Genomic DNA, 27702 nt, shown 5'->3' on the forward strand with positions numbered 1-27702 from the left:
TTTTAAACATTTTAAATGCCATATTCTTAGGTCTCTGAAAGATTTGAAAAATACCTATTAACTGAAATATATCTCTACATATCTAGAAAATCTAACTAACATGAGTACAAGCTTGACTTACATACATAATAAATAATAAGCTTGACTTACATAATACATAGATGGCTATGTATTAACCTATGCTAATGTAAGACTGCTTGTTTGTTTCCTGGCTGCTCAGACCCAGAATAACCACACAGAAATCTGTATTGATTGAAATAATGTTTGGCCAATACCTTAATTGTATTTCTGACAAATTCTTATATCTTAAATTAACCCATTTCTATTAATCTGTTCATCACCACGGGGCCTACTGGCAGAGATCCAATAGGCTCCAGCAGAGGCATCTGTCTCCAGTGGCAGCTACATGACTTCTCCCTGATACCCTGTTACTTTCTACTCTCTCTCTGTGTCCATCTATCTATCTATCTATCTATCTATCTATCTATCTATCTATCTATCTATCTATCATCTTTTAGCGTGGCTATATTCTGTTAAGCCATTGACTGAAAACAACTTCTTTAATAACCAATAAAAGCAACACATATACAAAAGGACTTTCCACACCACTCAATGAGTAGAGAAAAGTATTGAAGTTGCTTGTATATCAGAAGAATTATTTCAACATGGCCTAGTGGGAATTCTCATATCTCTGGAACTGCCTAGAGTGTGGTTGTCACATGTAGGTTTTATCTCATTCCCTATCAATTTGTACCAGTAAAGACTCAGGAGTCAGATGTGGAGTTAAAATCCTCCTAGATCAGAGAAACTAATAATCAACCAACTAAGGTTCCTTTTGGGCCAGACACCAAACAAGATGTCTCAGACATCCCAAATGAAAGATGAGGTAAATCTCTCATTGACTTCCTTCTCCTTTCTGTGTATCTCCTTATCCTTATTTCGAATCTTCTGTCCTTTCTATGATACTTCCTGTCAACGAGACACTTGCTCAGCCCCTGTCCAAAGGTGAATTTTATCAACACACATTTGGAGTTTCACAGTATGGCCAAATATCCTAAAACACTTCCCTATATTTGTCTAAATAAAAAGAAAAGTTTTAACTCTACCACAGCAAATCAACTTACCATAAGATAAATTATCATGTAAGAATTTCATTCACAAGGTCTCAAGTTCTTTAGTATTTGAAAATTTGGAGAAAGTATTCTATTACCTGTCCTATCCTGGTGAGTCCAAAGTTTTACACCTAAACCACTTTCTATCATAACCTTTGTCATCCTAAAAATATCCTTTTATACTAACATAGTTTCTTAGATAAAGAACCTAAACTTTTCTTTCTCTCATCCTTATAAATTTACATCTTGTTTGCAAGCTTCTCTTCTGAATTTGAAGATAAAGAAAAAGGTACAACTATTTAGTTATAAACATCTTTCAGAGAAACAAACCCTAGAAAAATAAAATATTACCTGAAAACAATTTTATTTTGAGATTTTTCTGTAATCATATCATTTTCTACTTACCTTTTCTCATTCAAATGCTTCAATTATTGTATTTCATTTTTTGTATAGTTATCTTTTTAATCTATGGCATCTTTTTTTCTTTCATTATTATATATAAATATATATGATATATATAAAAGTTATTGTTTAAATTCATAAACACACACATATTTGTGTATATACATATGCATACACACACATATACAGCAGAAGCTATGGCTGGTATTCAAGTATGTCTTCCTGGTTCAATATCCAGATTAAAGGCATGTAAGTTACTGACCCAAGACAAAGATCATAAGAATATCTTTCCATTTCAAATTAGCAAAAAAATCTCTCATTGTTATGCTCTCCATTTTTGGAATATAATTTAATTCTAGATGAATTCCAGTTGGAAACTAAGAATAACATCAACCCTCCTTTTTTCGCAACATACTATGAAAGTTATAAATATACAATATATATATATTTGCATGTTTTAGTTTATATAAATGAAAGGGACAACATAATTTATGTCTTTTTAATTTTAGAGTACTTTTTTATATATGATGATTTTTAGTTTCATGTACTGTTCACAACTTACATGATTTCATTCTTCATTGTGTGCACACATAAAATTCTATTGGTAACATAGTGATATCCTCCAAATTTGTATCTTCCTTCTTTATTAATGGTTGTGACATCCTTACTTGTATATAATATGTGTTTCAAAAGATATAAAACAGTACATTAATTCTGTTTAATGTTGTTTTTATGTAAGTTTCTGGGACTAAATATTTGGTATTTGCTACACCAATATGTGAAACTCTTCTTGGGAAAAACAATTTCTCACACACTCCACATTCTTTTCCACTCTAATTAACTAATTAATTAATTTTCAAAAAGTATATTTTCTCATTTAACTACCAATGCATGTTTGTTCTCCCTACCCTCTTCCAGCTCCCTTCACCTTTCTTCCACCACTCTCCCCATCCAGTCCTCAGAGTGGGCAAGGCTTCCCATGGGAAGTTAACAAAGTCTAGTATATTGCTTTGAGGCAGAACCAAGGTCTTCCCCACAATATCTAGGCTCCTGCAAAAAGAACGGGTACCATACAGTAAGTATGAGCAGTAGAGATAAATCCTGGTCCTACTGCCAGTGGCCCCACAGTCTTCCCCAGCCATACAACTGTTACCCACATTCAGAGGATCTAGTTTGATCTTATGCTGGTTCCTCTACTGTCAGGCCAGAGTCGGTGAGCTACCATTAGCTCGACAAGCTATTTCAGCGGATGTCCCCATCATGTTCTTGATGCCTTTGTTCATAAATTACTCCTCCCTCTCTTTTGACTAGACTTTGGGAGCTCTGCCCAGTGTTCTGCAGCAGATCCCTGCATCTGCTTCCATTATTTGCTAAAGGAAGATTCAATGATGACATTTAAGATAGTCTTCAATCTGACTACAGGCGAGGTCTGCTCAGACACCCTCTCCACAATTGCCTAGGGTATTAGCTGGAGTCACCTTTGTGCATTCCTGGGAATTTCTCTAGTGCCAGGATTCTTGATAGCCCCACAATGGCTCCATCAATCAATTTATCTCTTTCCTTGCTCTCCCTCTCTGTTCTTTCCTCATCTCGACAATACTGTTCCCTCAAGTTGTCCTCCTCTGTTTACTTCTCCCTCCTCCTTTCCTTCTATCCTACCTTCTCCAACCACTCTGCCCCCGATTATCTCAGGAGATCTTGTCTATTTTTCCTTCCCATGGAGATCTTCATATGTTTCTCTTATGTTCTCCTTGATACCTAGCTTCTTTAGGGTTGTGGACTATAAGCTCATTATCTTTTGTTTTACATCTAATATCCACTTATGAGTGAATAATGCTGTGTTCCTCTTTCTGGGTCTGGATTATCTCATTCAGGATGTATTTCTCTAGTTCCATCCATTTGCATGAAAATTTCAAGATGTCAATGTTTTTTACTGCTGAGTAACATTCCATTGTGTAACTGTACCATATTTTTCTTTATCCATTCTTTGATTGATTGATATCTAGCTTGTTTCCAGGTTCTTGCTATAATCTCCTTAAATTGAAAGTTTTTTTCATGGTACCTTTATGTAGGTTTATACATGGAGATAGATATTTTTAGTTTGTCTTAATCATAGTATGTCTTGCTTTCTACACATAATGTGATTGATAATTTTTCTAAGTATAATAATCAAGTCTGTCATTTTAGGACTCTGAGTGTCTGCAACACTTCATTCCAGGCCTGTTCTGCTTTTAGAGACTCCATTGAGAATTCGTTGTCATTCTACTAATTCTGCCTTTTTATGTTTATTTTTCCTTTTCCATTCCAACTTTTAATAATTTTTCTTGGTTCTGTACTTTGAGGCTAATTATTATTATTATTATTATTATTATTATTATTGTTGTTGTTGTTGTTGTTGTTGTTGTTATGTGGTGAGGGTACATTTTTTCTGGTTGAATTTATTTGTTGTTCAATACCCTTTTTGTATCTTCATAAGCATTTCCTTCTTTGGGTTAAGAAAATTCTTTCATATAATTTTGTTGCAAAGATTTTTTGAACTTTTGAGGTAGGCTTCTTCTCTTTCCATTTTCCTCATTATTCTTATGTTTGTCTTTTAACAATGACCTATCGTAATAAGGTCCACTTGTTTGTTCCTGACTTCTCAGATTCCAGAAAGAATCACCCAGAAAATATATTATTTAAAACACTGCTTGGCCCATTTGCTCTAGCTTCATATTGGCTAACTCTTTCATGTTAATTTAACCCATCTCCATGAATTTGTGTGTCACCATTTGGCAGTGGCTTATTGGCAAATTCTGGTGTCTGTTTTTCTCTTTTCTGCTTTTCTGTTGAAATAAAAAGGAAGGTTTTAACTTTAACATAGACTCCAGAAGAATAAAATATTAACTAAGAAAACAGGAAGTACATTGTAAGAAACTTTCAAAACTCTATAATTGACAGGGACTTCTCACTGCCTGAACAGCCATCCAAAGTTCTTCTGTAATGTTGAAAAACCAATCTCCAGACTACAGGCCCATAGTATCCATCAGAATTTTCCATGAAGCAAGAAATTTCAAATATAGTTCCACCTATATTGGCAGTTTTCAGTCACTTTCTTCTGTATCCTGTAGAATATCTAGCAGACTCTTTCATGAAGCAGGAAGCCCAAAGGACCATCTCACCTTTAGCCAAGTTCAGCAGTCATTTTTCTGTGGGTCCTCATGTCCAGTTAAGCCGTCCAAGGAAGAGTAACTTCTTGCCCAAATAGCTATCAAACTACATAAGGAGTCTCTTAGAGACCCATCTTCCTCTTGAAGTAATTGATGCTGCCAGAAGCAAATGTGTCTCATTACCATTAAAAGTCCTAAGTTCTGAAAAATTTAAAATGCCATATTCTTTAGTTTTTGAAAAGTTTGAAGAAAGCCTATCCATATGAAATTCATATTTATACATCTAGAAAATCTAGATGATTATCAATTAACCTTTATTTCTTAATAATATATTACATTTTAAAATGAACTACATAGTCACAATACCTTGATCAAGAGCAGAATTTGTATGTGTATATATATACACACACACAAAATCACCCTTATATTTGTATCAATAAACTAACATTAATATCAAGGCAAATAAAGATCTATGCCAATGTAAATTTCTATAGTATATCCCTCTTTATATGTAAACAAACATTTATAAACAATATTTGGGAATATGGGCATACTTCTTCTCCAAACTTCTTTCTGCTATTTATTGAGTAAAGTAATTTTTTGAGGGGTGTTCGAGGTGACCTTTCAGGAGTCTTGATCCATCAAACCACATTAGTCTGGAAAAATTCCACAGGTTCTCATCTTCAGTGGGAACAAAAGAAGAACATTTTCTTCAAAGCAACATATTATTATACCCACATTTTGGATTCAAAATACATTTAAAGTATATATGTTGGTTCATTCACGGTGAATATATTCAAAGAAAACACAGTAGTATACATAATCCAGATTCTCTGTGTATTTTCTATCTTTACATGGCCTATTATACTCCTTTAATATATTGCTGTCTGTTCTCTGTCTCTTCAAAAGGTTTGTTTTATATTTTTTAAACCATTTACCTTTTTTCAAATCTCTATAATATTTTTCGTCTTTCTCCCAAGCCTATGTACATTTATCTAATACCACAACACATTTAGAGATCTTTTCCTTCTAAAGTTGTTTTATTGCATATCTGTAATAATCTTTTTCTTACCAGAAGTGCTTAAGCCTTTCTTTTTAACTTAAGAAGCACCATTGCTAGGGGAAATAGGGCACTGCCTGATCCCCGCCCAGTCCAGCATGGTGAAGCTGTTTGCTGCCTCTGAGAGACATGCTCACAGCCCCATTATTAGGCACACAGTCAGTCTGTGTTGTCCTTAAGCAAGTTGTAGCACTCTGTTCACAAACCCCATTTAAATTCTGCAAAGCTGAACCTCCAGAAAGTGTCAGAGTTCATACTGGCAGCACAGCTCAGAAAGCTGGCATTTCAAATTTTTGTCTTTTTTTCCTGCTACTGCTGAACCAGAAAAACCCCTTTTAATGGAGTTACAGTGTGCCTCCAGCAAGCAAAATCCATTTGGAAAAAAAAAATGTGCTAAACTTTGTTTTTTAGCATCTAAAATTCCTAGAAGACTTCTCAGGTTTTACATGGATTTTACTTGGCCAAGTGGGTGCAAATTTGTTGGGGGAGGTCAGCTTGTTTTGTTTCCAGCTGCTCAACCCCAAAATAATCACGCAGAATCTACTGTACTAATTAAATCACTGCTTGACCCATTAGCTCGAGCTTCTTATTTGCTAACTCTTTCATATTAATTTAACCCATCTCCATTAATCTGTGTATCTGCATTTGGCAGTGGCTTACTTGCAAAGTTCTCGCATCTGTGTCCTGCAGGGCTACATGACTTTTTCCTGACTCTTCCTTCTTTCTCCAGCATTCAGAACAGTTTTTTCCTCTTACTTAAGTTCTGCCCTATTAACAGGCCTTTATTCATCAATGGTATTCACAGCATACAGATGGGAATCCATATCAGTGACCCATATTTTCCTGGATCATTTGTTTTACAAGGTTTTTGGATATCAAGTTTTCCTTGACCAATATTTCCATTTCCTCTAATCTATCTTCAAAATCTGAGGATATCTTTCCATTTTCTTCATTCTGTGTATGAAACTTTCCTCTGTAGTTCCTATTTAACCTCTAATTTTTCTTATATAGTATTTCCTCTCTTTTGTGTTCCTTATTGATCCTCTTTTCATTTTCAGGTTTTGAACATTTTTATTTATTTCCTTCCTTGGTTTGTTTATACTTTTTAAAATTTCTTTAATGGATTTATTGTTCACTTCCTTTAATTGTTAGTGGTTTTCTGGATTTCTTTAATAGATCTATTCATTCACACAATATTTAAGTTTTCCTGGATTCCTTGAAGGAATTTATCAATTTCTGCTTTAAATAATTATCATTATCCTCTGGTTGTTTTATGGTATTTTTCTTGTGCTACAGTAATGTTGGAATATTCAGGACCAGCTGTAGCTGTATATTTGTGCTCCAGAGGAGTCACCTTATTGTGTCTAATATTAATTGTGTTCTTATGCTGGCATCTAAAAGCTGGGTTTGGGGTGATTATAGGTTTAGGTACTAGTTTCTGGATTTGTCTTTTTTGGGTAGGTGTTCAAATGCTTGGTTAATATTTTCTCTCAGGAGTTTCAGAGAGTATGCTGACTGTGTATAATTGATTTGGCTGTTTGCTCTGCTGGAACATTCACAGAAAACTTTGGTTAGCAAAGGTGATGTTTGTCTTGGTGTTGCATTCCTGTCCTGATCAGCTGCTGTGTTCCCAATGAATGTTGGAGGCTGAAACAAGAGGATGAACTTAGCGAAAGAAGGTTGAGGAAGAACATATTTATGATTCTCTGTGATGGGATTATGGAGGAAAGTGAAACATCAGGAATTTTCTTGCTACACAGATGGGTCTGAGTCTGAGATATTTTATCCCAGGAGCAGAAATAATGGTTTAAGTCTCCTTTCAGTCTACTTGTTGCCCTGTGGGGCGAGGCTCTTGCAATATCAAGGAGTACCTGGTTGGTCTGTGAGCTAGGGTAAAACAAGGACAGTGAAGGAGATTAGAATGGAAAAGCTGGGGAAATACACAGGAAATGGAAGTAGAGGGAGGATACAGGGCAATGGAAGACTGCAACAGGTTCTCTTCTATAGAGGTGAGAATGAGACTAGGGAGACTGACTCTCAGGAGCAGAAGGAAAAGGTTTAGATCCACCTTCAGCCTACTTGTTGCCCTGTGAACAGATGCTCTTGGTATAGTAGGGTGGTGCGGGAGAATTATCTGTATTCTGTCAATCATATTTTAATAAAACGCTGATTGGCCAGGCAGGCAGTATAGGCAGGAAAGCCAGACAGGAAGTACAGGTGGAGCAAAGAGACTGGGAGTATTCTGGGAAGCAGGAAGCTCCCTCTCCAGTTCTGTCCAGACCACCGGAGAGGAAAGATATAAGCTGCCCCACTGGAAAAGGTACTGAGTCATGTGCTAATGTAGATAAGGATCATGGGGGTAATATAAGTTATAAGAGCTAATAGGTAGCCTGACCTAATGGGCCAATCAGCTTTATAACTTATAGAGATCTCTGTGTGATTGATTTTTTTTGGGATTTGCTGGTTGTGGGGTACCAGATGGGACAGAAACCCCAACAAGCCAGCCCTCATGTTACAGATGGTGCCCAGACGTGGATAACTGAATCCACAGAAAGCCTGAGAAAGTTTGGGAAAGAATAGAGTAAAGCATAGATTCTTGGTAGAAGTAATTTCTCGGGTCTGCTCTGCTTGCTACAGGCAAGCAATTGCTCTCATCTAAGAGAGGCTTCCTGACTCAGCTTTAGCTGCAAAACTTTGCAGCTCTTTTAAGAGGTCCTGCCACTAAACACTTAAACTATGTTTGGGAAAAGCTGAACGCATGCTTTTCGGTTTTCAGCCATAGCAAAAACAAAACAAAACAAAACAAAACAAAAAATACTGTACTGTTTTAAAATGCTGGCTTCCTGGGCTGTCCTGCCAGGACAAACTCTGACTCTTTCAGGCAGGCTGTCTGACTGAGTGTGGTCTGTGAGCAGAATGCTACAGCTTGCTTGCTGGCAGGGACCTTGAAGTGTCAGAGAGTTGTGGCAAGAAAAATGGCTCCAGCGGTACCTCTGCCATGAGGCTGGAAAGCTAAGGAATGGGCTGGATATAGTCATCAAAGCCACGGTTTTCAGTATTGCTTTGTAAATTAAAGGCTCATGTGGTCAGAAAAAGAGAGCTATACAGTAAAGAGAGATTCAAAGATGAAGAAAACCTCTAATTGGTTTGCAAGGTGTTAAAAATATATGCATGCTAAAGGTTAAAGTCATTAAAAATAAAAAAGAAAGAAAGGGAGAAATAGGGTGTGGTGGTATACAACTTTAGTCCCAATGCCTGGGAGGCAGAGGTAGATTGAACTCTGTGACTTCAAGGGGCAGAGGTAGATTGACCTCTGTGACTTCAAGGTGTGGTAACACACACCTTTAATCCTAATGCCTGGGAGGCAGAGACAGACAGATCTCTGTGAGTTCAAGGTGTTGGTAATATACACCTTTAATCCCAGTGCTGGGGAGGCAGAGACAGGCAGATCTCTGTGAGTTCAAGGACAGCCTGGTATACAGAGTTAGTCCAGGACAAAGATATACAGAGTACATGTCTCAAAAAGTAAAAGTAAAAATAAAAGAAATAGATGTTGAAATAAAGCCACGTAAAGATGGAAAATACACAGAGAATCTTGATACTGTATACTATTATGCTCTCTTTGAATTGTTTGAATGCTGAGCAAGCAGTAATTGTTGCTAAAAGACTTTTGTTTATAAATGCTGCTGAACTAACCCAAGATAGGTATTTTGAAAATACCTTGGCTTCAAAACTGAAGTCAAAAGGTATGTTACTTTGGAGAAGAGATTTTGCTTTTGTTTCCACAGAAAATGAGAGGTTGTGGATTCATTCTGAGTTAAGAAAAATCCAGTATGATCAAGGAAGGCCACCTGAGAAATCTCCAACAGGAACAGATTGCCCAGATGTCTGAATTCTACATCCAGAACAGATTCAAGACTGCTGCCTGAGATGATCGAGACTCACAGGATACTTTAGTCAGGACTTGATTATTACTCTAAATTTTCTTTAGAACCCCATAAGATTATCAGCATCCCCAACCAGCAGGAAGTAGCCTGAAATACTACGCCCACATTCCCAACAAATTGACTATGGGTATTTGCCTTTGTTTAAAAAAAAAAAAAGAGGGAAATGGTGCGGGAGAATTATCTGTTTTCTGTCAATCACATTTTAATAAAATGCTGATTGGCCAGGCAGGCAGTATAGGTGGAAAAGCCAGACAGGAAGTAGAGGTGGAGTAAAGAGATTGGGAGTATTCTGGGAAGCAGGAAGCTCCCTCTGCAGTTCTGCCCAGACCACCGAAGAGGAAAGATGTAAGCTGCCCCGCTGGACAAGGTACTGAGCCATGTGCTAATGTAGATAAGGATCATGGGGTAACATAAGTTATAAGAGCTAATAGGTAGCCTTACCTAATGGGCCAATCAGCTTTATAACTTATAGAGATCTCTGTGTGATTGATTTTCCTTGGGACTTGCCGGTTGTGGGGTACTGGATGGGACAGAAACCCCAACAAGCCAGCCCTCATGTTACAGTAGGGGTTATCTGATGGGAGCTCAGGTATGGAGAAAAGCAAGAAGTAGGGTGAAGGAGATTAGAAGGGGAACCATCTGGCGTGAATGCATAGGCAATGGCTGTTGGAAGAAAGGTCTACAGGGTCAGAGATGACTGCAATAGATGTTCTGTTACAGAAGTGGGGCTGAATCTGTGAGATTGGATATGGGAGAACAAAGAGTTATTTTTTTTAAATTATAATCACATCATTTGCCCCTTCTCTTTACTCCCTCCTGAGCTTCATATATACACCTCCTACTTCCTTTTGAAATTCATATCATATTTTTGGTGTGGAAGAATTATCTGTATTATGTCTATCATGTTTTAAATAAATGCTGATTGGCCAGGCAGGAAGAATAGGTGGGAAAACAAGACAGGAAGTAGAAATGATGCAATGAGAACGGGAGAATTCTGGGAGAGAGGAAGCTGATTCCTCCCACTCCTGTTCAGATCACCGAAGCAGCAAGGTGTGAGCTGCCCTGATGAAAAAGGTACCGAGCCTGTGGCTAAAACAGATCAGAAAAATGGGTAAATCAAGATGTGCTAGTTAGCTAATAAGTAGCCTGACCTAATGGGTCAATCAACTTTCTAACTTACAGAGATCTCTGTGTGATTTTTCTTTTGGGACATTGCCGGCTGGGGGAACTGGGCAGGACAGAAACCCACAAACTAGCAGGCCCCCTCAAGTTACATATTTTTTTTAAATTTACTTATTTATTTATTTATAAAAATTTCCAATTACTCCCCTCCTCCCAATACCCTCCCATTCCCCCCCCTTCTCCTCCCACTCCAATCCTAAGAGCAGTCAGGGTTTCTTTCCCTGTGTGAAGTTCAAGTTTCTCACCCCTTCCTCCAGGTCTAGGAAGGTGGGCTTCCAAACTGACTAGGATCCCAAAAAGCCAGTACATACAGACGAAACAAGAGTCAGTGTCATTGTCAATGGCTTCTCAGTCAGCCCCCATGTCAGCCACATTCAGAGAATCTGGTTTGATCACATGCTCGTTCAGTCCCCATCCAGCTGGCCTTGGTGAGTTCTCATTAGATCAGTCCCCTTGTATCAGTGGGTGAACACACCCCTCACGGTCCTGACTCCCTTGTTCACATTCTCCCTCCTTCTGCTCCTCATTTGGACCTTGGGGGCTCAGTCCAGTGCTCCAATGTGGGTCTCCATCTCTATCGCCATCCATCTTTGGATGAAGGTTTCCTCTGATCCTGCCTTCCTTGCTTATGTTCTCCCTCCTTCTGCTTCTAATTTGGACCTAGAGAGTTAAGTCCAGTGTTCCAATATGTGTCTCTGTCTCTATCTCCATCCATCGCCCGATGAAGGTTCTATGGTGATATACAAAATATTCATCAGTATGGTTATGGGCCAAGGCCAGTTCAGGCACCCTCTCCTCTGCTGCCCAGGGAACAATCTGGCGACCTCTCCTTGGGCATGGGAACCCCTCCAGAATCAAGTCTCTTGCAAACCCTAAAATGGCTCCCTTAGTTGAGTTATATACTTCGCTGCTCCCATATCCTTCCTTCCTCCTTCCCCCATCCCATTCCCCCAAGCCATTCCCAATCCTCCCCCTCTTACTTCTCTCTAACCATCTCCCCTTACTTCCACCCCCCACCCCCTGTGCACCCTAGGTTGCCTGACAATCTTGTCTACTTCCAATATCCAGGAGAATAACTATACGATTTTCGTCAGGTTCACCTTCGTATTTACCTTCTCTAAGATCACGAATTATATGCTCCAAGATCTTTAATTATGGCTAGAATCCACTTATGAGTGAGTACATACCATATTCCTCTTTTTCGGTCTGGGTTACCTCACTCAGTGAAGTGTTTTCTATTTCCAGCCATTTGCATGCAAAATTCAAGATGTCATTGTTTTTTACCGCTGAGTAAAGCTTAATGTGTATATGTTCCACACCTTCTTTAACCAGTCTTCTATTGAGGGGCACCAAGGTTGTTTCCAGGTTCTGGCTATTACAAATAGTGCTGCTATGAACATAGTTGAACAAATGCTTTTGTAGTATGATAGGGCATCTCTTGGGTATATTCCCAAGAGTGGAACTGCTGGGTCCTGAGGGAGGTTGATTCCCAGTTTCCCGAGAAACTGCCACACTGATTTCCACAGTGGCTGCACAAGTTTACATTCCCACCAACTATGGATGAGTGTTCCCCTCACTCCACATCCTCTCAAGCATAGGCTCTCATTGGTGTTTTTGAGTTTGGCTATTCTGACAGGTGTAAGATGGTATCTCAAAGTGGTTTTGATTTGCATTTCCCTGATCGCTAAGGATGTTGAGCATGACCTTAAGTGTCTTTTGGCCATTCGAAGTTCATCTGTTGTGAATTCTCTGTTCAGTTCAGTACCCCATTTTTTAATTGGGTTAATTAGAGTTTTTGTGTCTATTTTCTTGAGTTCTTTATATATTTTGTAGATCAGACCTTTGTCTGATGAGGGGTTGGTGAAGATATTCTCCTAGTCAGAAGGTAGCCTTTTTGTCTTACTGAAGGTGTCCTTTGCTTTACAGAAGCTTCTCAGTTTCAGGAGGTCCCATTTATTCATTGATTCTCTCATTGTCTGTGCTACTGGGGTTCTACTTAGGAAGTGGTCTCCTGTGCCTATTTCTGGAGGACTACTTCCCACTTTCCCTTCTAGCAGGTGCAAAATGGTCAGATTAATGTTGATATCTTTAATCCATTTGGACTTGAGTTTTGTGCATGGTGATAGATATGGATCTACTTTCATTCTTCTACAGGTTGACATCCAGTTATGCCAACACCATTTGTTAAAGATGCTTTCCTTCTTCCATTGTATACCTTTAGCTCCCTTGTCAAAAATCAGGTGTTCATAGGTTTGTGGGTTAATATCCGGGTCTTCTATTCGATTCCATAGGTCAACTTCTCTGTTCTGTATGCCAATACCAAGCTGTTTTCAATACTGTTGCTCTGTAATAGAGTTTGAAGTCAGAGATGGTAATGTCTCCAGAAGTTCCTTTATTGTATAAGATTGTTTCGGCTATCCTGGGTTTTTTGTTTTTCCCTATATACTTGATTATTTTTTTTCTCAAAGTCTGTGGAGAATTTTGATGGGATTTTGATGGGGATTGCATTGAATCTATAGATTGCTTTTGGTAGAATTGCCATTTTTACTATGTTGATCCTCCCAATCCAAGAGCAAGGGAGATCTTTTCATTTTCTAGTATCCCCCCAATTTCTTCAAACACTTAAAGTTCTTGTCAAATAATTCTTTCACTTCCTTGGTTAGAGTTACCCCAAGATATTTTATGTTGTTTGTGGCTATCATGAAAGGTGTTGTTTCTCTGATTTCCCTCTCTTCTTCTTTATCCTTTGTGTATAGGAGGGCAACCGATTTTTCGGAGTTGATCTTGTATCCTGCCACATTACTAAAGATGTTTATGAGCTATAGGAGTTCTTTGGTAGAGTTTTTGGGGTCGCTTATGTACAATATCATATCATCTGCAAATAATGAAAGTTTAACTTCATCCATTCCAATTTGAATCCCCTTGATCCCCTTGTGTTGTCTTATTGCTATTGCTAGAACTTCATGCACTATATTGAAAAGGTATGGAGAGAGTGGACAGCCTTGTCGTGTTCCTGATTTTAGTGGAATGACTTTGAGTTTCTCTCCATTCAATTTGATGTTAGCTGTCAGCTTGGTGTAGATAGCTTTTATTATATTTAGATATTATCCTTGTATCCACAATCTCTCCAACAACTTTATCATAAAGGGGTGTTGAATTTTGTCAAATGCTTTTTCAGCATCCAATGATTATCATATTTTTTTCTTTCAGTTTATTTATATGATGGATTACATTGATAGTTTGCGTATGTTGAACCAGCCCTGCATCTCTGGGATGAAGCCTACTTGATCATATTTCTAATGTGTTCTTGGACTCTGTTTGCCAGTATTTTATTGAGAATTTTTGCATCGATGTTAATGAGTGAGATTGGCCTGTAATTCTCTGTCTTGTTTATGCCTTCGTGTGGTTTTGGTATCAGAGTAACTGTTGCTTCATAAAAGGTGTTAGGCAATGACTCTTCTGTTTCTATATTGTGAAATACATTAAGGAGTATAGGTATTAGCTCTTCCTGGAAGTTCTGGTAGAATTCTGCATTGAAACCATCTGGTCCTGGGCTTTTTTTGGTAGGGAGATTTTTAATAACAGCTTCTAATCCTTTGCGACTAACAGGCCTATTTAGATTGTTCACCTGTTCTTGGTTCAACTTTGGTACATGGTACTTAACTAAAAAAAAATGTCCATTTCTTTTACATTTTCCAATTGTGTGGCATATAGACTTTTGTAGTAAGATCTAATGATTCTCTGAATTTCCTCTGTGTCTGTGTTTATGTCCCCCTTTTCATTTCTGATCTTATTAATTTGCATGTTCTCTCTCCGCCCTTTGATTAGTTTGGATAAAGGTTTGTCAATCTTGTTGTTCTCCAAGAACCAACTTTTTGTTTCATTGATTCTTTGAATTGTTTTCTGTGTTTCTATTTTGTTGATTTCAGCCCTCGGTCTGATTATTTCCAGTCTTCTACTCCTCCTGGGTGAAGCTGCTTCTTTTTTTTCTAGAGCTTTCAGGTGTGCTGTTAAGTCTCCAATGTCTGCTTTCTGTGTTTTCTTTAATTGGGCACTTAGTGCTATGAACTTTCCTCTTAGCATTGCTTTCATAGTCTCCTATAGGTTTGAATATGTTGTGTCTTTATTTTCATTAAATTCAAGGAAGACTTTAATTTCTTTATTTCTTCCTTGACCCTGGGGTGATTCAGTAGTTGACTGTCCAGCTTCCATGAGTTTGTTGGCTTCCTGGGGGTAGTATTGTTTTTGAATTCTAACTTTAATCCATGGTGATCTGACAAGACACAGGTGGTTACTAATATTTTTTTTGTATCTGTGGAAGTTTGCTTTGTTACCGAGTATGTGGTCAATTTTCGAGAAGGTTCCATGAGCTGCAGAGAAGAAGGTATATTCTTTCCTATTTGGGTGGATTGTTATATAGATGTCTGTTAAGTCCATTTGATTCAATAGTGCCAAGAATTCTCTTATTTCTCTGTTAGGTTTCTGTCTGATTGACCTGTCTATTGGTGAGAGAGGTGTGTTGAAGTCTCCTACTATTAGTGTGTGTGGTTTGATGACTGCCTTGAGTTCTAAATGTGTTTCTTTTACATTAGTGGGTGCCTTTATATTAGGGGCATAGATATTCAGGATTGAGACTTCCTCCTGATGAATTGTTTCTGCTATGAGTATGAAATGTCTATCTCCATCTCTTCTAATTGATTTTAGTTTGAAGTCAATTTTTTTAGATATTAGAATGGCCACACCTGCTTGTTTCTTAGGTCCGTTTGCTTGGAACACTTTTTCCCAACCCTTTACTCTGAGTAGGTGTCTGTCTTTGTGGTTGAGGTGTGTTTCTTGTAAGCAGCAGAATGTTGGATCATGTTTTTGTATCTAATCTCTAAATCTGTGCCTTTTTATAGGTGAATTGAGTCCATTGATATTAAGAGATATTAATGATCAGTGGTTGTTGACTCAGGATATTTTCCTCTTTTTTGGGCGGGGTAGTTGAGTGTGTGTTTTCCTTCTTTGAGTTGTGCTTGTGAAGGGTCTTTAGATGTCTGAGTAATTGTAGGCAGTATTGGCAACGTTGGATTCCTTGAGTTGTGATTTTCCTTCTAATTCTTTCTGTAAGGCTGGATTTGTGGCTACGAATTGTTTAAATTTATTTTTATCCTGGAATATTTTGTTTTCTCCGTTGATAGCGAACGATAGCTTGGCTGGGTATAGTAGTCTGGGTTTGCATCCATTGTCTCTTAGTTTCTGCAGTACCTCTATCCAGGACCTTCTTGCTTTCATGGTTTCCATAGAAAAGTCCGGCGTAAGTCTGATAGGTTTACCTTTATAAGTTACTTGACCTTTTTCCTTTGCAGCTCTTCATATTCTATCTTTAACCTGAATGTTTTGTGTTTTGATTATTATATCGCGAGGGGAAGTGTTTTTTTGATCCAGTCTGTTCAGTGTACTGTATGCTTCTTGAACCTTCATGGGGATATCGTTCTTTAGGTTGGGGAAGTTTTCTTCTATAATTTTGTTGAATAAATTTTCTGGGCTTTGATCTACAATTTTGCTCCTTTTTCTACCCCTATTATTCTTAGATTTGGTTTTCTTATTGTGTCCCACATTTCCTGAATGTGTTGTGATGAGAATTTGTTGGATATGCTGTTTTCTTTGGTCAGCGCGTTTATTTTCTCTATGGTGCCTTCAGAGTATGAGATTCGTTCCTCTATCTCTTGTATTCTATTGGTTATGCTTGTTTCTGAAGTCTCCGTTCATTTACCTAGATTTTCCATAGCCAGCCGGCCCTCAGTTTGTGTTTTCTTCATTGCCTCCATTTCAGTTTTCAAATCTTGAACTGTTTCCATTACCTGTTTGATTGCTTTTTCTTGCTTTCCCAGGGTGTCATTTAGGGATTTACTCATTTCCTCGAACTTTTTGTTATACTTCTCTTCCATTTCTTTATTCATTTTTCAGTCTTTTTGTTGCACTTCTCTTCCTTTTCTTTATGGCAGATTTTCACCTCCTGTTAAATTCCTCTATTATTTTCATAAAGTTTTGCTTAGAGTCGATTTCTTCTATTTCTTCTGGAGTAGGGTGTTCACATCTTCTAGTTTCGTGATCCCTGGATTTTGGTGATATCATGTTGCCTTTCAGGTTGTTGGAGGAATTCTTGCTTTGGCACCTGCCCATGTCTTCCTCTCTGGATGGAACTCCTCAGCACTGAAGTAGGGATTGTTGGTATTCCAAGGACACAGGAGATAGAAGGGTGACCTTGGTGGCAGGGTAGGGTTGAGTGGACCTCTGAAGAGCCTGCAGCATAAGCTGAGGGGTGAGGCTGTGCTCTCTTCTGGGACAGACCACCCTGGATAGCCCAGACTCAGCCCTCTGGATAGAATTCCTCAGCACTGAAATAGGGACAGCTGGTAATCCAAGGACACAGGAGACAAAAGAGTGACAGTGGGGGCAGGGAAGAGTCCTCAGGTTACATATTTTAAAATTAAATTTACATATATATATATATAGCTAATCAAGCACATTCACCAACATAACAGAACCAGATGATTCTCCATCTCCCACCTCCTTCAAGAGCTATCATCACCTGAGTCCAGTGTGAAGTGTCATTAGTAAAGACACCTATGACACATTCCCACTGCATCACTGTCATATATTTTACATATGGATAAACTTTAAACTCCCCTACATATCTCCTACTATCAGAGCCTCCTCTCTATTTCCATGCCTTCTCAGTGGAAGCCATTTGCATTTACACCTTCCCCAATAAATCTCTTCCATAAGGTCTTCGGCATGGTGTGATTTTGTGTTATTTCTTTGTCTTCCAATTGCCAGAGCACCCTTTCTTACATAAGCTTATACTGGTGCAGGGATGTGGATTGGCTCTTCTGAGCAATGTGTTCCCCTCTGGGTTCTGAGCCACACTAAACCCCATCCATCTGCCACAGTCAAAATGTATCTGCTTCTGGCTTTCTCATTGCTCAGTGATCCATCAAACACTGGCAATTGGTATGCTGCCAGTCTGACCAGCATAAACACTTCCCTGAATTTAAACAAGTTATCTTTGAAAATTTAACACTCTTGGAGGCAAAGGTACCCTGAGCCATGGGGACTAAAGCTACTTTTGACACTTTTTACTGACCTAACATTTGATTCTTCCCCTCAGGTGAAGCTTCAAATGATCAGTTTTTGCCATTTAACTTCACTTGTAAGCACGGGTACCAGGTACCTAGTCTCCTCTGTCTTTTAGAACTGACCCCTACTGAGTGTGATGATTCTCCATTGAGCACTTTGTCTTTCTTGTTCTTCTCTGAGTTCTAAGTATGCCTTCCACTTAAGGATTAGTACCTTCTTTTCTTTCTTACCCAAGGAATGGTGTCATCCATACCTGAAGGATCCCAAATTTATTTGGTTCTACAATGAAATCTTGAATCAAGATTTCTTAGATAATGAATCCAAATATGTCACCTTCGATCCCAATGTTCAGGACATTTACAAATATTGCGAGTGATAAGAGTGCCAAAGAATAAAAAGAGGCTTCCTATTCTCTATTTCACTTTTTTCTGTACTAAGCCCGATATGTTTTCATCTGATCCATTCTACCTATTCCTTGTGTAAATGTTCTGTCTTTAAGATACTATTGATGGATTTGTAGCTCTGTTGCTAAAAGGTAGTCAGAGCTGGAGGTGGGGAAGAAAATAAAGAAGTAGGCCAATTGCAACTTGTTCTCACCTGACAAATGGTCCTGCCTGGCTGGTGAGTCCCTCTGCTTCTTCCAGAAGCACTTTCTATAGCCAAGGGTCAAAAATTCCTATGTCTAAGTCTTCTGTCTGATTTTCTTGTTTCCCAAATGCCTTTCCCCTTATAATCCAGGCATTTTGGTTATCTATTTCTTTTTTTTTGGCTACCCTCTTTGTCAGCTTCTTGATCAGGTTTCTCTTTTTGGTAGGAAGCTGCTCTAGAGCTTCTCTGTTCCCTCACCCCGATTTCCTCGCAGGATTTCAGTCTGTATTTACTCTGGATCATCCCAGATATTCCTACCTCTGATTATATTATCCCTCCAGTTTACCATATCATTTCTCCTTCATTGTACCTAGGAATAATCCTATCCCCCTGTTTTCATTTATTGCATTCATTTGTTTGGTTCCAACATCATGAGAATGTTATAAATTAGTTCTCTTCCAAATGAACTCAACTACTCGAGACCAAGCTGCTGATTGATTTCTCCTACAGTATGGAAAGATCGTTTGTGTCAGCTGCTTCTGCCTCCCTCAATATTTGATTTCAAATACCAGAGTTCCAGTCTTCAGCTGCTTTGTCTCTTCCCTCGACTTGATTTCTAACTATTTATCTCTCTTGGCTCTGGCCTGCTTTGCCCTTCACATGAGCATCTGTGTGTTTGTCTGGCTCCTGCAGCCTGCTATGCCTCTTGCCTGCTAACCCCATGTAGATAGCTATTTTTTTCTCCTGCTCTGTCCCCTCTCCTCCTCTAGCCACTTGTTTTATTTCTTTCTTGTGCCGTTCTCAGCCTCTACATTGCAAATTTCTTTGCCTTTCCTTAGGAGAGGCCAGCTAAGTACTACAGCTCCCTGAATTCTTCTGGGTTTCTATGACATTGTCTTTCCTGTCTCTTATACCCTGCTGGAGTTCCTGTATCTTCTTTACACCCTTCATGGATTCTATGATATTGGTCACATCTCTCTAGTGGAAGTCCTGCATGTTCCTCCTTGTCCCTTACCAATTCCTCACCATGTCTATGTCATGAGTGTCTTTCTGTCTCCTGCAGACTTCTATGCCAGAAGGCAGCCCACCTACTGGGAAACTTTCTACTTTCATCTCTTGGCTTTTGCCTTCTACACTCTCCTAATTCTCTCTACAAAACACACTTAAAGTTTCCTTTCATCCCTGCTCTATTCTAGCTTTCAGTTCCACTGCACTGTCTCTCAGTTCTTCCTGCGCGTCACAGCTTCTGCTCACACATATTCCTCATAAAACTAATAGAAATTTCCACCAGTGGAATTTTAATTTTTGACTCTTTCTCCTCCCTGGCTCAAACAACATCTTCGCAGTACAGATTTGTAGCGGGAAATTAGTGCAGCTGGTTTCCAATTTCTCAAAAATTATACCTGTCTCTGTACACTCAGTATTTGCAAGTTCATTGGATATGTTTTAAAAATCTGTAAAATATGTAATATAATTTTGTCTTAAAATTAGAAAAAAATAATATATAATTAAAATCTTTACATAGGTAATTTAAATTTTCTATGACATCATATATATGTGACTTAACTCTTGTCTAGAATATATTGTATATGTAACTTAGATTTAAATACTGTTTAGTAAAACATGTTTTTAAATAGCATACATGTAGTACTCCTCCATCTTGTCTAACAACCATATCAAGATGCAAGAAGACACATGACTGACAGCCAATTTTCTTAAATTAAAGAGTACAAGCCATGTAACTTCACTATATGAAGATGACCACAAATTCATAAAGCAGCAATTATGAATCTTCTTTGTCCTAATGAAATCTCTGCTTATCATTATATCTCTTTCTAAGACTAAGGAAACAACCACATGTCTCAAAGGTATTTTATATTGGTATGGATTTTATATAATGATAAAAATTTAAGGTTATAAAGACTGGCTCAGGTTAACAAAAGCTGAATTAGAGACTTACACAGTATTACTTATGCCTTTGTTAACTTTTTAACACTGGGTCCTTGAAAATGTAGGTAATTTACCACATATGTTTGATAAACAAGGTATATTTTGTAAATAATGTCTACAATTTCTAATAACTATTCAGGTTCACAGTAATATTTCTCTATCTTCTTTGTGTTTGTTTACTTTGTAAAGCTTTAGCTATTTCGAATAAACTATGTCATACAAAAACCTCTGTTAGTCTATGATGGTACACTGTAAAAGGATCAGATATATTTCCAGTTGCCCTGTTGACTTTATGATAAAACACTTTTATTGCTACTAAAATATCTTCAATTCATAATTGTTATTTTTAAGTATAAATCTAACAGGGATAAACATTAAAGTCCTAATTTTATAAAAAGGAAAAAGAAAAACTCGTAATTTATTATATCCTGTTAAATATAATTAAGGCTTGTAAGTTTATAGTCAGTCACCTTATAAATTACCAAATTGTTGGATGTGTTCGGAACTGTATTTGTCACCATCCTAAGTACTAGTGTAATTAATTACAATAATAAGCATTGCCAACTTTGTTTGTTTTCAAAGTCAAGCCTAAAGCAGGTAATTAAAAACAGTCAAAGCTTGCTTAGTTTACACATATTTAAGAGATAATGGTCCTAAAATCTTTTCAGAGATATGTTGAAAATAGTCTTTAAATTGTATGATTAAAAAAGCTCAGTACGACAGAAAGAGACCCAAGCTCCTAATGGTGACATCAAGGTCTCCAAAGAAATAATGGGGCACAACAACTTCTCTTGAATTGTGATAATATTAAGCACTGGGATAAATTCCCACATGTCTCACCTGCTGCCAGGACTCCACATACTGGACATTTTGGGGTTGATAGTCCTACTCTTCCTGGTCAAAGTAAGGTCTGTCCCCCAAGTTCCTCCTCTTCAGGAAAATCCCCCAGACTTTGATCTGGCAGAAAATTTAATACTGTCATGTATGACAGCTGAAGATCTACTGACCCCAAATAATTAATAGAGACCACAGGAGTCTTAGCAATGGCTTCATCTCTTCCATTTTGATTGGCAGATAGGCAATTTGAACTATATTTCTGGCTATAGTATATCCTTCTCAGTCTCTGGTAACATTAATGACTAAAGTGATGATAACATTGTCAGTTTAACAGCAGGTAATATACCTGCTCCTCCACCAAGGTTTCAGATGGCTTTTCAGTTATATTCATTCTTAAAAGTCCAACCCCTGACTCACTTTCCCAGAGCTACTACTTTCCAATCAAGAAAGACACTATTAACCTTGCTACCAGACTCTGAAAAGAGAGAAAAGCACAAAAGAGGTTTCATTTTAACTTTATACTGTTTTTTTTTTGTTCAAAGGAACTTAATAGCAAGACTGCTCTCAGCAATGAAACACTTGTGTGCCTGCCAAATGAGGAGTTTGAAAGGAAAAGTTTAAAATCTAGGCAGGTTTGGAAAGTCTAAGAAAGTGTCTGAGGTGTATAAGGGTTTTAGGATGTGAATGATTGTTTGTGTAAGTTCCTAGGGTCTAATAAAATGAAATAAGATATGTAAGTACAAGATGTAAAGGTTTAAAAAGTGAAATAACGTATGCAAAAAATAAAAAAATGCTTTATATGCACTGCTGTGCTAATGTTACCCTAAGACTTCAAAATTTCAGAGTTTTAAAATTAACCAATAGAATTCCAGTAAACTTCTAATCTAGCTTTGGAAAGCACTACTGAGTGCTAATATGTGTATTTTCTCACACACTCTTGTTATGTACTTTTGAAAATTGTTTTCTTGTATAATTACTGCTCTGTATGCTTTGAGACAGGTTTTTATTGCCCTCTCATAGTCAAATTGGTTTGTGAATTGCTTTAATTGCAAATTTAAAGATACTTATCAGCTTCAGCAACAACCTTGATTTAAATAATACTGCTATTCAGGTAAACTCTTTATCTAAATATATTTCATTTCAATTGATCACTGAAAAAGAAATTGATCCAAGATTAATAGATAAAGTTAATGTTCTACAAAAAGCTATTCTTTTATGATAGCTTTGATTTAAAATATTTAGACACACTCAACATTGTGTCATATTAGCAATTATAGATCTTTATATTACTTCTCTGCACTTTTTTGGATTAGAAATTTTCTGAGCTACACCTACAAGGTGTTTAGAATAACTTTCACCTTCTATCCTACAGATTATTTGTTTTGGATTGTAAATATTGATTATTGATAAGAAATATAAATGTTCTATTATTGATTGATAATATAACTATTGATTAAATAAAGATAAAGATTATTAATCTAGTTAATTTTTGAATCATTTCAATGAACACTTGTCAGTCTTTTAATCATCTTCAGACTTTCAGCTATCTACATTCGTTGCTGCAGTAAGTGATATTGACATGCTTCCTTTTTGTTAAACAGAAAAGGGAAGAATGCAGGGGCCTGTGGAAGTATACAGCATACAGCAATGGAAAATTCAGCTATCAATGGATCAGGGAAATAATTATCTGATGAAAATAATCCTGTCTAACCAGGCTTACAGGACCCCTAACTCTGAACACCAGTTGCCTGTATCGCAATATCTCTCATGTCACTTCACTTCTTCCATAAGAACAGCTTTGGGTGTTTTCCCACTGTTTGTGTGTTTATTTTGTGAAAATATTCCATCTATTGAGCACATATATAGCTGTGGTCATGAAGATGATTTCTGCTTATTTTGTATAATTTGGATGAGTAGAAATAATACTATTATATTTTACATTACTCAGTCTGACATACAATGCTGAACCCAAAGACAAACCCTGATCCGTTTCCTGCAAGTCGGGACACTGCAGCAGGAAATACAGATGTGTGTGAGCTACCTAAGAAGAGTTATGGGCATTTATCAGGTTGTGGTAAGAGAAGCAAGCTCTATTATTAATTATTAATTGGTGAGTTATCTATCCAGTCATATATTACCTTTACCAGTCAAAATTCAAGCCAGTACTGGGAATATGCTCAAAAGTGTCTCACCTTTAATGAAGAGATATTGAAAGTTAGAGGCTACTCAGAGAGAGAGATTCAGTTTTAGTTATCAGTTTGGCCATGTCTACATTATTCATGTATCAGTGGATATCACTAAACACATAAGCATACTAGAAGGACATTGCTCTGTGCTTTTAAAAGTGTATAAAGTTGTTAGAATAGTGCAAGGTGAGGGTTAAGTGCATGTGATGATTGGGTTCAACTATGGGAGCAATTTTGGTCAGAAGACATTATATACTTGTTTGAAACTCAAACAATAAAAATAAAATTACAAAATAGTATGATTTTTTGTCTATTACTTATGTTCTTTGAAGCATGAGGGAAGTTATCAATTTAAATGGTCATTCAGTTTTGTGTTTTATATTTGAAACATTAGAGAGGAAATTGTGCAGAATTGTGCAAATTGTGGAGAGCCAGCAACCCTCTTGCTCAGGGATGAGTGATTCTTTCCAACCACACATCCAACTACATTAACCTGTTTGCTTATCTGTTTCCCTGAGTGGGCTTCATGCCCACTGGAAATTATCTGTAGCTATGGAATGTGTTTCTGTATAGCTGAGCTTGGAGAAAAGTGGATCACCATAGAAATAAATTCAAATTTTGTTAGAGTTTTCATGTCGATGGTGATTAATCAGAAGCAAAGTGACATGTACTTTCTAGAATGATGTGTTTGGTGTCCCTGAAATATATATATAAAGAAAGACTGCAAATAGTATAACCATTATAATTCTTTATTTATTGAAATTTGTGAAAAATTGTAAGCTCCAAATTTGATTCTGACTGGGAAAAGACGTGTCAAGGACACACTGTTACTTATCATCAGAAATTACAATCTACCAGTCCCTTGGGTGTCACTGTAAATTCCCCTCTGATCCTCCTGCCATGAAAATGAGTTTCTGTTACCTGTTGAAAAAGCCGTGACATATTTGCTTTTCTTAAAGTTCCATTCTGCATCCAAAAAATGACCAGGTTCAAACATCTCTGGATGGGAAAATTCCTTTCTGTCAAGCAATACTGATGACAAAGATGTTAATATAATTGTCCCCTGCAAAAAACCTCACACAGAGACACCAAGTTACAAGAATATCTTGATTCTAAAAGACATATGGGAAATAACATTTTTCTCCTTTGTTCTATAGAGAAAATACAAAGAATATATTTCAAGATAAAGATCATGTAAGGAGCAAAGAGGAGTTTGAGACCAGTCACAGTGATGTGGCTAATGTGCCTTCAGTAACATTTGAAGTCAGCACTTGGATGTTTGGTGCTAATGTTTCTGAGTCTTCTCTTCTTCTCTATGCGTTTGTGCATGTGTGTTTCACCACCTTCTTGCTCTAGTTCATCTGGTATTTTTTGTTATTCACAATGTCATGATATCAAATAGAAAGCTGTACTGTATGTGAACGGATAAGGAAATCATTCATTGTGTTTAAATTAGCAAGGCCTAGAAACACAAATATCATTTCTTTTCACTCAAGGATACAATACAGATATAGATGCACATCTTACATGTCATGGAAGAAAGGGTCCATTTTCATATATAGTTTCCACATGTAGAAACACACATATACAAGCATGAGAGAGTCTATTTTTGGAGGAAAAGGAACCAATCAAACAGTGTAGGAAGCAATATAACTCTTTTTTCTTTCTATTTATTCTTCTATTTTATAATATTTCCTAATCATATCTATCCATTACTCCTACCACACCACAACATACCCTCTCCAGCAGATCTACTGCCCCTCTGTTTCCCTTCAGAGAAAAGCAGGCCTCCTGGGCCTATCAACTGGACAAGGTATAACAAGATGTAATAAGACGAGGCAACCCCCTCCCACACTGAGGATGGATGAAGAAACTCAATAAGAAGAAAAGGGCACCAAGATCAGGGTAAACTATCAAAGATACCTCCATGCCACTGTTAAAAAGCCCTACTAGAAACAAACTAAACAACCAAAACATTTTCAGAGGACCTAGTGCAGATCCATGCAGACTGCATTATTTCTGCTTCAGTCTGTGTGTTTCTATGAGTCATTCTTAGTTAATTCTGTGTGATTTGTTCTCTTGGGATCCTTAACTCCCCTGGCTCTGACAGTTCTCCCTCATCCTCCTTCATAGAACTTTCCACATTCTGCCTAATGTTTGACTAGGGGCCTCTGCATTGGCTCATATCACCTGCCAGAAGAAGACTCTCTGAAGACATTTAATTGATGGTTATCCCAGAATATCATTTAAAATCATTTCTTTTTGTCAGCTCTGTAAATTCCTTCTGATACGTAGCCTATCCTGTTGTAAGAGTCTGCGTGTTCATTCCCAGCTGCTCAGACCCAAGACAATCATACAGAAACTATATTATTAAATCGCTGTTTGGCCTTTTAGCTCTAACTTCTTATCAGCTAAATCTTACATCTTAATTTATCCCATTCCCATTATTTTATATTTACCATGAGGCTTGCGGCCTACTGACAAAGTTCTGGTGCATCTGTCTCTGAGGGCTACAAGGCATCTAATGAATCCACCTTCTTTCTCCCAGCATCCTGCTTAGCTTTCCCTGCCTAACTCTCTTCTAACCAATCACAGGTCAAGGCAGTTTCTTTATTAATTAACCAACCAAAGCAACACATATAAAGAAGGTCTTCCCTCTCCATTTTCCCTTTTCTGTTTAAATAAAAAGAAAGGTTTTACTTTAACATAGTAAAATTACATAAAACAAGCACAAAGCAAGAATTATAGTTATAATATTTATATCTACTTTATCTTTTATCATGGCTAAGGAAAAGTATAACTATACCTATCTATTCTTCAACTCCATCAAAGTCTCCAGAAGGATATAATATTACTTAAGTAAACAGGAAGTGCATTGTAAACAACTTCCAAAACTCTAGAATTGAGTTTGGGACAGTCACTCAAAGTTCTTCTATATTGAAAGAGCATTCATCTTCGGCCTACACGCCCATAATATCTGGCAAACTTTCTCATGAAGTAGGAAATTTGAAAGACAATTTCACCTATATTGGCAGTTTATCAGTCACTTTCTTCTGTGTCCTGCAGAATGTCTGGCAGACACTTTCATGAAGCAGAAACTCCACAGCACTGCCTCGCATTTAGAAAAATTCAGAAGTCACTTCTCTGTGGGTCTTACATGTCCAGTTAATGCAGCATAACTTCAATTTTTCCAGGCAAGAGCAGTTTCGTGCCCAGATGGCTAATCAAAACCATAAGGAGCCTCTTTGATGCCCAACTTCCTCTTGAAGTAGCTTGGTGCTGCCAGGAGCAGATGTGCCTCATTGTCATGAAAATTCCTAAGTTCTTAAACGTTTTAAATGCCATATTCTGTAGTCTTTGAAAGGTTTGAGAAATGCCTATCAATCTGAAATATATCTATATCTAGGAAATCTAACTGTCATTACTACAAGTTTGACTATTATAGATGATTATCTATTAACCTATATTTCTTAATTATACATTACATTTTTATTTTATTTTTTTAATTTTTAATTTTTTCATTCAATTATTTACACTTCCTTCCCTTCTTCCAATCCCTTACCGCTCCCCCACACCCCTTCTTCCCTCTCCCACCATGCTTGAGAGAGGGCAGGGAACCCTTCCCTGTGGGAAGTCCAAGGCCCTCCCTCCTACATCCAGACCTAGGGAGCTGTGCATCCATATAGACTAGGGTCCCAAAAAGCCAGAACATGTTGTAAAAACAAGTCCCAGTGCCTTTATCAATGACTTTTCGGTCAGCCCCCATTATCAGCCACAATAAGAGAGTCTGGTTTGATCACATGCCCATTCAGACCCGGTACAGCTGGATTTGGTGATCTCCCATTAGAACAGGCACACTGCCTCAGTTGGTAGACCAACCCCTCAAAGTCCTGACTTCTTTGTTCAGGACTTTCTCCTTCTGCCTTTCAATTGGACCTTGAGGCTCAGTCCGTTGCTCTGATGAGGGTCTCTGTCTCTATCTCCATCCATCACCGGTTGAAGATTCTATGATGATATTCAAGATAATCATCAGCGTGAATGTGGGGAAAGGACCATTCAGGTACTCTCTCCTCTGCTGTCCAAGGACCTAGCTCAGGACATCCCCGTGGAAAACCTGGGATCCCCTCTAGAGCCAAGTCTCTTGCCAACCCTAAAATGGATCCCTTA

General features: G+C 37.7%; 1 protein-coding gene across 2 annotated transcripts in view; it reads right to left on the minus strand.

Moving 5' to 3' along the window:
• The window catches only part of LOC125412199 (cytochrome P450 2C54-like), a 76000-nt gene that overhangs the window by 11685 nt on the left and 36613 nt on the right, over positions 1 to 27702 (minus strand). The window lies entirely within an intron of this gene.

The sequence above is a fragment of the Myodes glareolus genome, chromosome 7, assembly GCF_982192425.1.
Source record: "Myodes glareolus chromosome 7, mMyoGla1.1, whole genome shotgun sequence".
NCBI lineage: Eukaryota > Metazoa > Chordata > Mammalia > Rodentia > Cricetidae > Myodes > Myodes glareolus.